Genomic DNA, 10,687 nt, shown 5'->3' on the forward strand with positions numbered 1-10,687 from the left:
ACAGGAAGACACTCTTCCCTGGAGGACCTGCGAGGGTGCTGGTTGGAGAGAAAAGGATACAAGCCATTGCTGAGGAAATGATCACCACTTCCTAAACACATGCTGTCATTCCCTACAATCTCCACTCTGTTTATTATGACTTGCTCAGACCATGTGCATCCCCGCACCTCGGATTTATTGCATGGTCCCCTTTATAGAATCACACAAGGGTGTAAAGGAAAGGCTTTTAAAACTATTTTATTTTGCTTTATTTTAAAGTTATGGCTTAGAAGGTAAACAGTGTATCCAGTTATGCAGTTTGCTAGTGACAGAGCCAAAAAATGAGTTTTGGTCTCCTAATCCCCAGTTCAGGGCTCTGCCATCTACCACGTTTAAGTTAAAACAAGTTCCTTAGTGAAAGGTCTGCCTGTGACACTGCAGCTAAAGCAGATCAAACGGTTAAAAAAAACAAACATCTTAAAGCACTTGCGTTCCTTTTTCTGGATTCCCTAATTTCAAGTGCTAGACATACTAGTAGGGAAATACATGACATAATATCAACATTTTCCTGTGCCAATAAATATTTAAATCCTAAGATCAATCTTAATGCTGAAACAGCGTTCCAAGCTTTGTACATACTAACTTTTGTTGACTCGATTTCCTGTTACTGGACTCAGGTTAGTTTTAATTTTTTTCAAAGGAGCCATAAATAGTCAGTAATTCAGTGGGAAACATTTGTTTCTATTCACTCAATGAGAAAAGCTCTATGTGATCATTTTAGAACCATCAATGAACAAGTGAATATCCCCTCTACCTGTTGCTTTCTGTATCAGATTGGTCAAAGAGCCATTTCCTTAAATGGGTGTGTGGCTGTCATGGTAGGTAATTGTGAAGCTGGTATGTTAGCCCAGCTTTCATTATTCCATTCTCCATTCTTCCTTACCCAGTTCTGCTTTCACTACTCTTGGCCCTTTCTCAAGAGCACCCCAAAAATGAACAAATTTCAGGTAAGTTGCTTAGGGATTTACTTCCCACATTTTCAATAGATTTATAGTAGTTTGTACATTCAGATGAAATAGTAGAAATACAGTTCAGCATCACAGAAAAGAAGGATATCAGATCAATAGTGGAAGAGTTGACATAAGTATACAGAAATCATATATTCCTGTAGACTTATTCAAGTTGTTTCAGACCAGATACTATGAGACAGGCCTTATGCTGGCTATTGGCATGGTTTTCCTATCATTTATCTCTAAACACATTCTTAGCTGATCTTTGAATAGGTGATGCAGAGATAGCTTTGCCAAAAACAGCTGTGAAAGACTTGCAGTGAGTTTCCTTTTATACCCAGGCAAAGCACAGTAGTTATAGGAGACCGATTCATTGTCATCAGAGTAGGCAGTATTCTCATGGTTCTCTATCATTCTTGATAATACCTAGGATAATGGGTTGTGTGTTTCTCAAATAAGACCGTTAATAACTATTTCTTTCATCTGCCCTTTAAAGACAAGTTGTACGGGGAACAATCAGACGCTGTGTTCTTTGGGTAAAACTTGCACACGTGCTTGTCTCATTTGAACTTACTTCATGCAGTCTTGTGTCTGCCTCTACCACTCCCATGGATCTGTGCAGGCACAAGATAGCAGTAGCCTATTTCCATATCCAATGGGTATTTTTCACTCCATGCTTTACAAAACTCTTTGTTGCATTTGATAGTATGACTTCCCCTTCCTTAAAATGCATTTTTGATAATTTCTGTGAAGCCATTCACATGATTCTTTTTGTAGTTCTGTAATCATTTCTTCATCTTTTATACAGTCTTTCCCCCTTTTGTTCCATAAACATTGCTATTCCATTGTTAACCCATAATTCTTTCTGATTTTTTTCATGCCCTTTGTTGTTTTAATTTGCAATCCTTTGTGCTGTAAAATCTTTTCATAACTCCAGGAACCTCAGCTTGAGATCCTTGCTGAACAGCTCTGTAAGGGTGTCCAGAAGGCCCTGAAGACCTCATGTCCAAAATGGAAACAGTATTTACAGTCTGCTCAATGTGTTTCTTCCTCTTTATTCCCTATCAGAGCTGCTGCCATCTGGTCAGTTATGCAAGCCAGAAAATGAAGTCCATCTTAAACTCATTTTTCTCACCTCCTACCTTGTGCAGTTATCAAGCCTTGCTAATGTTGCCTCAGAAACATTTCTTGAATTTGTCTTTTGCATTCCATCCTTACTTCTCCTGCCTCAGTTTCTCTCTCCTGAATTATCATAATAGCTTTCTCAGTCTACCTGGCTCCTTCCCCTTCCTACCTCAAGACTGTTGTTCATACTGGGAAATCTCTCTGAAATGCCAGTTTGATCATGTGTCAACACAGAAATGACTTGAGAGGCTCCATATCACGTATAGGGTAAAAGTTCAGCCTCCTTGGTGTGATTTATAAGGCCATTCATGTTGTGACCAGTTCCTCCTTTTTAATTCCTGCCACTTTGGACCTTTCATTCAGCAACTACGTTTTGATCAAACTGTTAGGTGTCACACACTGTGCTAGATGGTCCACATGCAGCCTGGATGAAAGGGATGCTGTCTCTGTCCTTGGGGAGCTCACAAGCTAGTGAAGAAGAAAGATACTACACAAACAGTACAAGCTGTGGTGAGGGGGTTCTCAGCTCTGCCAGGCCCATATTTATATAACATACTTTTTGTGCAAGCTATATTGGGACACAAACCTTCCATATTCAACCATCTCCTTTATCTCCCTTAGTTCATGCCACCCACTCACAGCAGGCTGCCTCCTCTTTTAGACTTGGATGAAACAGCACACCATAAGGTGTGGCATCTCGCTTCCTGAGGGACCAGATGGTGGAACCAGATGATGCAACCTGGAAGTGTGGGCACATTAGCTTACCTCGGGGTGAAACTTGAATGACGGGAAATGGAAATGAGAAGGAGGTAGGCAGATAAATCCCCCTGCTTTTTCTCTTGCATGTACTATTCTGAGGTCAGTTTCTCCTTGTGGTCCTGGAGAAGTCTCACCTCTGACCACATGCTCCTGCTGAGGAACCTGCTGCCTCACACTGGGGCTTGTGGTGAACGGGGGGCGCGATGTGCTAACGCAACTTCCATCTCGTTGTTCACACCCCACTGTCCTCACTTCCTTTCCTCCTTCACCCTCACTGCCCTGGCTTGGAGCTACCAGATAAAATGATATGAACTTAGTCCTTGCCTTAGACTCCGTTTTCTAGAGATCTCAAATGAAACCCATACTCCCTTTATCCTGTTTTGGAAACAATAGATGATATCAATATACATCATAGATAATGTAATTTTTAAAAATCAATAGAACTCAGAGGAGACATATAAGCAAAGTAAAAATGAAAGAGTATATACTTTAATATAGAATGGCTCAGATACAACTATAATAAGTCAGAAAAGTAGTCTGATATTTATACCTGTTAAATCACTGTGAATGTGACAATTACAAGTTCACACTGATAGAGATGTGATGTTTCATGAGCAGCATTGCCCTTAGTCATACTTTTCAAAAGAGTGAAAATCCCTAAAGTTCCAATCCAAATCAGATAGTGTTCCCTTGTTTTACCCAGTGTTGCATTTGGAAAAATTTAGTATACATAAAAATACTATATGTTCAAGTGTAAAATGGAGTAAGGTTCTAGGCCAAGATCATTATAGGCAGATGTTTTCATCTATATAAATGTTTAAGACATTAGAAAGTAATGCAAGACTTGGGGCATGTTTTGCTGTATGAAACTCCTGCATGTTGTGGGATGTCTACCGTCCCTCTCTCCTGCCTCCACCAATGCCAGTAGCCTCCCATAGAACTTTGACAGCCAAATACTGCTACAGGTGTGCCACATGCCTGCAGTGGAAGGTATCGCCCAGACTGAGCCCCACTGCAGAGTGATGGTCTACATTTAGTTTACCGAACATGCCCCACATTTTCTACTGCTTTTAACCATGTCTCCATTGTTTGCATTGCTCCTTGACTTTTTACCCTATGTCTCCACATTGTGACCATAGCCAGGAGTCATCTCATCATAGGACCCTCCTGCACCCATCTTTGTCCACTGGACTTTGTGTTTAGGGAGCTATGCAGGCTATCTCCATCTCTGCATTACATGTAGAGTCTGGGCATTATTGTAAGGCTCTTGCCTTTAAAGGTGTAGGCATGTGCTCGTTTCGTCTCTGTGTCCTCTGTAGACATATATCTATTCGTAGGAGTGCTCATCCTTTATTTTTTTGTTCTGAGTCGGGGACTCACTCTGTTGCCTAGGCTGGGGTGCAGTAGCACAATCACAGCTCGCCCATAGCCTTGACCTCCTGGGCTCAGGCGATCCTTCTGAGTAGCCAGGACTACAAGTGTGCACCATCACGCCTGGCTAATTTTTTGTAGAGATGAGGTGTTGCTATGTTGCCTAGGCTGGTCTCTAACTCCTGGGCTCAAGCAGTCCTCCTACCTCAACCTCCCAAAGTGCTGGGGTTACAGGCATGAGACACAGTATCCGGCTCATCTTTTATTTTTTTGTGGGTAGTCTTGTGTTGTATAAACCTGTGCACTGGCTTCTGGGCTGAATGGTTGGTCATTCCACTTAACAGTGTTGCTTACAGAGTTGACTTGAGTACCTGGCACACTGGATTTATTTTGCTTTTGTTACAAGCACCATTCAGTATCTCACAAAGTGCACACCTTCACTGTTCTCATCTATACCTTATACTATTAAGTGCAACCAGGCCTGCCTTCTAGTGAAGGCTCTTCACTCCTCTGGCAGTCTTTCTCACTCGCTCTTCTAATATTTTTACTAATCATTCTTTGTAGTCATTAAGACCTTTTATGTCCATTGTTGTACCTATAATTATAAGGTACTCTGTATCTGAAGACAGCTCTTTTGGAAGAGGTAATTTATGGAGGAAATAACATGGATAATGAGACCACTTCTAGTTTTCGTGTAGGAGAGTTGTGATGATAGTGGGAAAGGTCTAATTACTTTATCTAATGAAGCATAGAGGTGTATGGTGGGTCAAAGAAAAGGCAGGCCAAGATGACCGAAGATAGTTCTGTGATGGGATTAAGACATTACAGCAGGCCTAGAGGCAAGGTATCTGCCGAGGTGGGGGCAGCACTCCTATTTTGTAGTTCCTTATTTTGAAATAAAAATAATTAGAAAAATATGAAAAGTACCTGCCTACCCTTCACCTATCTTCCCCTGATTTTTCAATACTATACTGTAGTGATCAAGGCCAGGAAATTAACATGCCTATAGTACTATTATCTATCTTATTCAAATGCTGCTAATTTCCCACAAATATCCTTTTTCAGATCAGGGATCCAACCTAGGCTACCACCTTGCACTTAGCTGTCCTACCTCCTTAGCCTCTTGCTACCTAGTATGATCCTTTGTCACTCATGACCTTGACACTGCTGGACAGTTATTTTGCAGTGTTCATTCTAGCCTTCCCTTTCCTTTATTTACAGTGCCTTTGTCTGACAGAGAGAAACCTGCCTATATTTATTACCTATTTTCCCATCCAAGTGCACACTTGAGGTATTTTTAAGACTTACTTATCTACACCCTATGTGAAAAACAAGTTTCCTAAGTAAAGTCTAATTATATGCAGTTCTTTTTAATCTTCCTTGCAGAATGTAGTCAAAATGCTCTTCTCCACAGTTACTTTGGTTAGTTCTTTTCTTCCCCATCCCTTTAGCTGTAGTGTGTTGTTTTATTTTTAATATAGTTGGGCTCATATGTTACTATTTTATTTAGAGTCATATTCTGGTTGAATTTGTAGGGGTAGGTGGCATTACCATAGTTCTAAGAATCAGAACTGTATAGAAAGCTATATTTAGAGAAGTGTCGCTCCCCTTCATCCCTTCCACCCTGTTCCCATCTCCCCATTCTTTCTGTCTGTCTCCATCTCTCCCCAAAGGCCACCAGTTTTATGAGTTTCTGATTTATCCTCTCTGTAATTTTTTTTTTTTTTTGCATACATAGTGGTACATATGTGCTTTTGTATATCTCCTTTCTTACATAAAAGGTAGCAGATTGTGGGTATTGTTTTGTACCTTCATCTTTTCACTTGACAGTGTAGCCTGAAAATCACTCCTTATCAGTTCAGAGACTTTCCTCATTATTTATTCTTTCAGATACTGCTTCTGATCGCCTTTCTGTCTGTCCTCTGAACTCCAGAATAGGATACTCAGCTCCCAGCTGGACAGCTCTACTTCTGTAGTGCACAGACACTTCAAGGACAGCATCATAAAGATCAGCAATAGCACAGAATGGAACTGCCTTTCTTCTTTTGTGATCAGCCTCTATCTTGTGTATATGTCCTTCAGTGCTCTTTACTGAAGATGTATATTTCTATCCATGTCACTCTGTCAGAATGCATGTTCCTTGGGTGCAAGATCAGTATGTTACGTCAGTTAGTAATCCTACAAACTGGAATAGCTCCAGGACATGGGATAAGCTCAGTAACTTTTTGAAATTTATTTTTTAAATGAATACATTGACAGGATAGTTCTAATTTTTTAGCCTTCCACAAAGTTTTATCTCTTTATAGCTTTCCATCAGCCATGATAATGGTCTCCTTATATTTGATGTGACCATATATTTGATGTCACTCAGTTTTAATTGCCTCAGATTAAACATATTCTTTCAGAGATCAGTTTCATTCAAGGACCTGACTATGGACTTCACCCAAGGGGAGTGGCAGCAACTGGACCCTGCTCAGAGGCTCCTGTACAGGGATGTGATGCTGGAGAACTACAGCAACCTGGTCTCAGTGGGTAAGTACAGTTGCCAAATATAACTCCTAAGAGCATACATTTCTTCTGTATTAGAAAAACATGTTGAGTTTCTAGAATTTAATTATGTAGCCTTGAGCATCAGGGGAGCTAGATGATTCACCCTTTTAGATAGAAGTATGTACTTGTATTCCTGCCCTTCCTTTGCCTTTTACCAAAATGTTCTGACTTTACTGAGCTATTGCTAGGCATCTTCACTTCTGAAGCTGTACTTTCTTCACTTCTTCAGCGTTCCTGAAATCCAAAGAGTTTGGCCTAAGTTCTGTAATTTCCCATTAACAGGGTATCATGTTAGCAAACCTGATTTGATCTTCAAATTGGAGCAAGGAGAAGAACCATGGATAGTGGAGGAATTCATAAGTCAGAGCTACCCAGGTAAGTAAGTGATAACTGAGCAGGTAGAAACCAATGGAAATGAGAGTTCCAAGTTGATTATAGTTGGCATCTTTGTAATGTTTTTTGTGAACCTCTTTTTATCAGGCCCAGACCTTTAGAAGTGATTGAGTATGATTATGATCATCATGTTTTAGGTACCTAGAATATTATCCCCAAATAAACGTACTCCTTTAATTGAAATATATGAAGATTTTTGCCCCTAAGTTACCTACTCCAAGAATCCGATTCCTTCTTACCACACCTTAAAGTGTATTTCTGTAACATTCTCTGTTGCCTGCTGTGCCCCACCCACCACTATCATAGTCTTGTTTTATATTCAGACTTTCATAGATCTGTCATGATCTTTCTAGTTGCCCTCCATTTTTCTTTCCATCATTTAACTGAGAAATAACTCGGATTCCTTTTCCATTCTCAGTTTTTGCAGGGTTGAGAGTAGGGTGAAACAAACAAGATACTTAGCACACAAAACTTAAGACAAGCCGGGCTCGGTGGCTCAGCCTGTAATCCCGCGCCTTTGGAAGGGTGAGGTGAGTGGATTGCCTGAGCCCACGGGTTCGAGACCCGCCTGGGCGGCGAGACCTCATCTCTACAATAAATCAAAAAATCAGCCGGGCGTGGTAGCGCGTGCCTGTAATTCCGGCTACTCGGAAGGCTGAGGCGGAAGGATCGCCGGAGCCCAGCAGGTCGAGGCTGCGGTGGCCAGGAGCGGCCACGGCACTCCAGTCTGGGTGACAGAGTGAGACTCCAACTCAAAAAAAAACCAAAACAAAAAAACTTAAGACAACTCTCATTCTCAGAGCTGTGCAGGTGCTCTGGGTGTCCTGCTTCCCTCCTTCTAGTCCCAGCTCTGCTCAGCCACAATTTTACTCTTATTCCCCATCTCATTTGTACAAATTCCAGAGTTCACTCCAAAACATTCAGATTCACCCTTTTTCCTGTGTTTTGATGAGACTGACCATCTTTCTGAAGTCTTTTTTACCTAGTCTCACTCTATCATTGTCTTCCTCTAAGTGCACTTGACTCTTGTCTGTTTTTTCGATACTCCACCAGTCACACATACAGCATGCTTTGTGTGCTGTTCCTTATGGACTGTTTTACTTTTCCACCCTTTATTATTGATAAAGTGTCAAAGGTATTTGTATTCTTTTCTAATTTCCTCTTTCTTTCACCCTGTTAAACAGGCTTATGTGAATGGATTATCATTTTTCTACTTTTCATTTTTGTTTTCCCCCAAATTAACCAAGTGTGAGATACTTACACAGGAAATTTTTTTAATCCTAGGAGTATGGGCTTGAATTCTAATCCCCCACAATAAGACTCATGGCAAATTTGTGGAAACTCACAAATATTGTTAATTATGCTCCTTTCTAGAAGTTGATGATGCATTAGAGAAGGACAAGAAAATTCAAGACAAACATTTGAGGCAAATTGTATTCTTCAACAGCAAAACACTGATTACAGAAAGAGGTACTGTATTTAGGATAACATTTAATCTGAGCATGAATTTTATTCCTTTGAGAAAAATACCATAAATTATGATCCAGGAGGAAACAGCTTGAAAACCAATTCAGAAGTAATTTTTGCAAGAAAATAAAAAGATTACTGATGAATACAGTGGATGTGGGAAGCCATTATTCCATATTAAACATGAGAAAAGTCATTCTGAAATGAAAAAGTATGAACATAATCCAATTAGGAATGCCAGACATCAAAGTGAAGGTCTTATTCTGTACCAGAACATTCAGACTTTGAAACTAGCTTTAGAGTATAATAAATATGGGAAAACCTTCAAGAGGGTGGTCCTCATTACACAGAAGAGGATACAGTCTGAAAGGAAACCAAGTGAATGGGATGAATGTAGGAAAACCTTTTCTAAGAGGTCTTCCCTTACTGTACATCAGATAATTCATACAAGGGAAAAGCCCTATGTTTGTAGTGATTGTAGGAAAACTTTCCGCATGAAAACAAGACTTAATAGACACCAAATGATTCATACTGGAGAGAGACCCTATGACTGCAGTGAATGTGGGAAAAACTTCATTGACAAGTCTGCTCTCATTATACACCAAAAAATTCAAGGAGGGGAGAAATCCTATGATGTAATGAATGTGGAAAGACCTTCTTTCAAAAGTCAACCCTTGCTGAATATTTCAGGTCACACACAGGGGAGAAGCTTTATGAATGCAAGGAATATGTGAATGCTTTAAGCAAGAAATCTTACCTTGTTGTACATCAAAGAATTCACAGAAGAGAGAAACCAAATAAATGTAAGGTCTATGGAGAATCCTTCTTCTGCCAGTCAGCTCTTATTGCACATCAGAGAATTCACACAGAGGAAAAACCATTTATAAATGCAATAAATGTGAGAAAACCTTTTCTTGTCAGTCAGCCCTCAATGTGCATTGAAGAAGTCATACAGAAGAGAAACCCTATGAATACAGTCAATGTGGAAAATTTTTATGTACTAAATCAGCTCCGACTGCACATCACATAGCCCATAGAGAAGTCTTATGAATGTGATGAATGTGGGAAGTTTTTCTCCCATAAATCAACACTCACTATACATCAGAGAACTCACATGGGGGAGAAAAATGTGTGTTTAACAAATATGGTAGAACATACACTGTGAAGTCAAACTGCAAAGAATGTTAGAGAATGAACACAAAGACCATTTATGAACGTGATGAACATGGACATGCCATCAGTAAAAACTCACATTTCATTGTAAATCAGGGAACTATATGGGAGAAGCTGTATGAATGTAATGAATATAGGAGGACCTACTGCAGGAAGTCAGCCCTCTCTCACCATCAGAGAACACACACAGGAGAGAGACCCTATGAGTGTAATGAGTGTGGGAAAACCTGCTGTCAGAAGTTCTTCATTGAACATCGGCAGACTCACACTGGGGAGAAACCATATGAACGTGGTAAATGTGGGAAATCCTTATGCCATAAGTCAGCCTTTAGTGTACATCGAAGAATTCACACAGGAGAGAAACCATATGAATGTAATGAATGTGAGAAAACCCACCATCAGCTGTGGACTCTCACTGAACATCAGAAAATACACACAGGGAGAAACCTTATTAATGTAACAAATGTGAGAAAACGTTTTGCCACAAGTCAAACTTCCTTGTACATCAGAAAACCCAAAAGGAATTAGTTCCAACAAAGCAGTAATAATTTATATAACGCTAAAACTCTGTAAATGTGCACAGAGGAGTGAAATCTTACAAATGCAACAAATATAGAAAATGTTTATTCCATACATCAACCCTCACATAACATCAGGGTTATTAGTTTTTTTTAATAAGTGTAATGTAACAGTGTGAATAGTGTGAATCATGAAAATATTCAACAATTCAAAGGTTATGCCAAATATACCTCCTTTTTAAAATAATGAAACAAATATGATTTAAGTTAAATTATTTGGTTCCCCTCCACCGTGTTACCTGATAGCATATGTTATGAGGTGTGAGGATCTAATCTTACTCC

General features: G+C 39.8%; 1 pseudogene; it reads left to right on the top strand.

The window, feature by feature from the left end:
- The first annotated feature begins 971 nt into the window (after positions 1-971).
- LOC103254826 lies at positions 972-10,372 on the top strand (annotated as a pseudogene).
- The last annotated feature ends 315 nt before the right edge of the window (positions 10,373-10,687 follow it).

Source organism: Carlito syrichta, unplaced genomic scaffold (assembly GCF_000164805.1).
Source record: "Carlito syrichta isolate Samal-C Ts95f unplaced genomic scaffold, Tarsius_syrichta-2.0.1 Scaffold287529, whole genome shotgun sequence".
NCBI classification, from domain to species: Eukaryota; Metazoa; Chordata; class Mammalia; order Primates; family Tarsiidae; genus Carlito; species Carlito syrichta.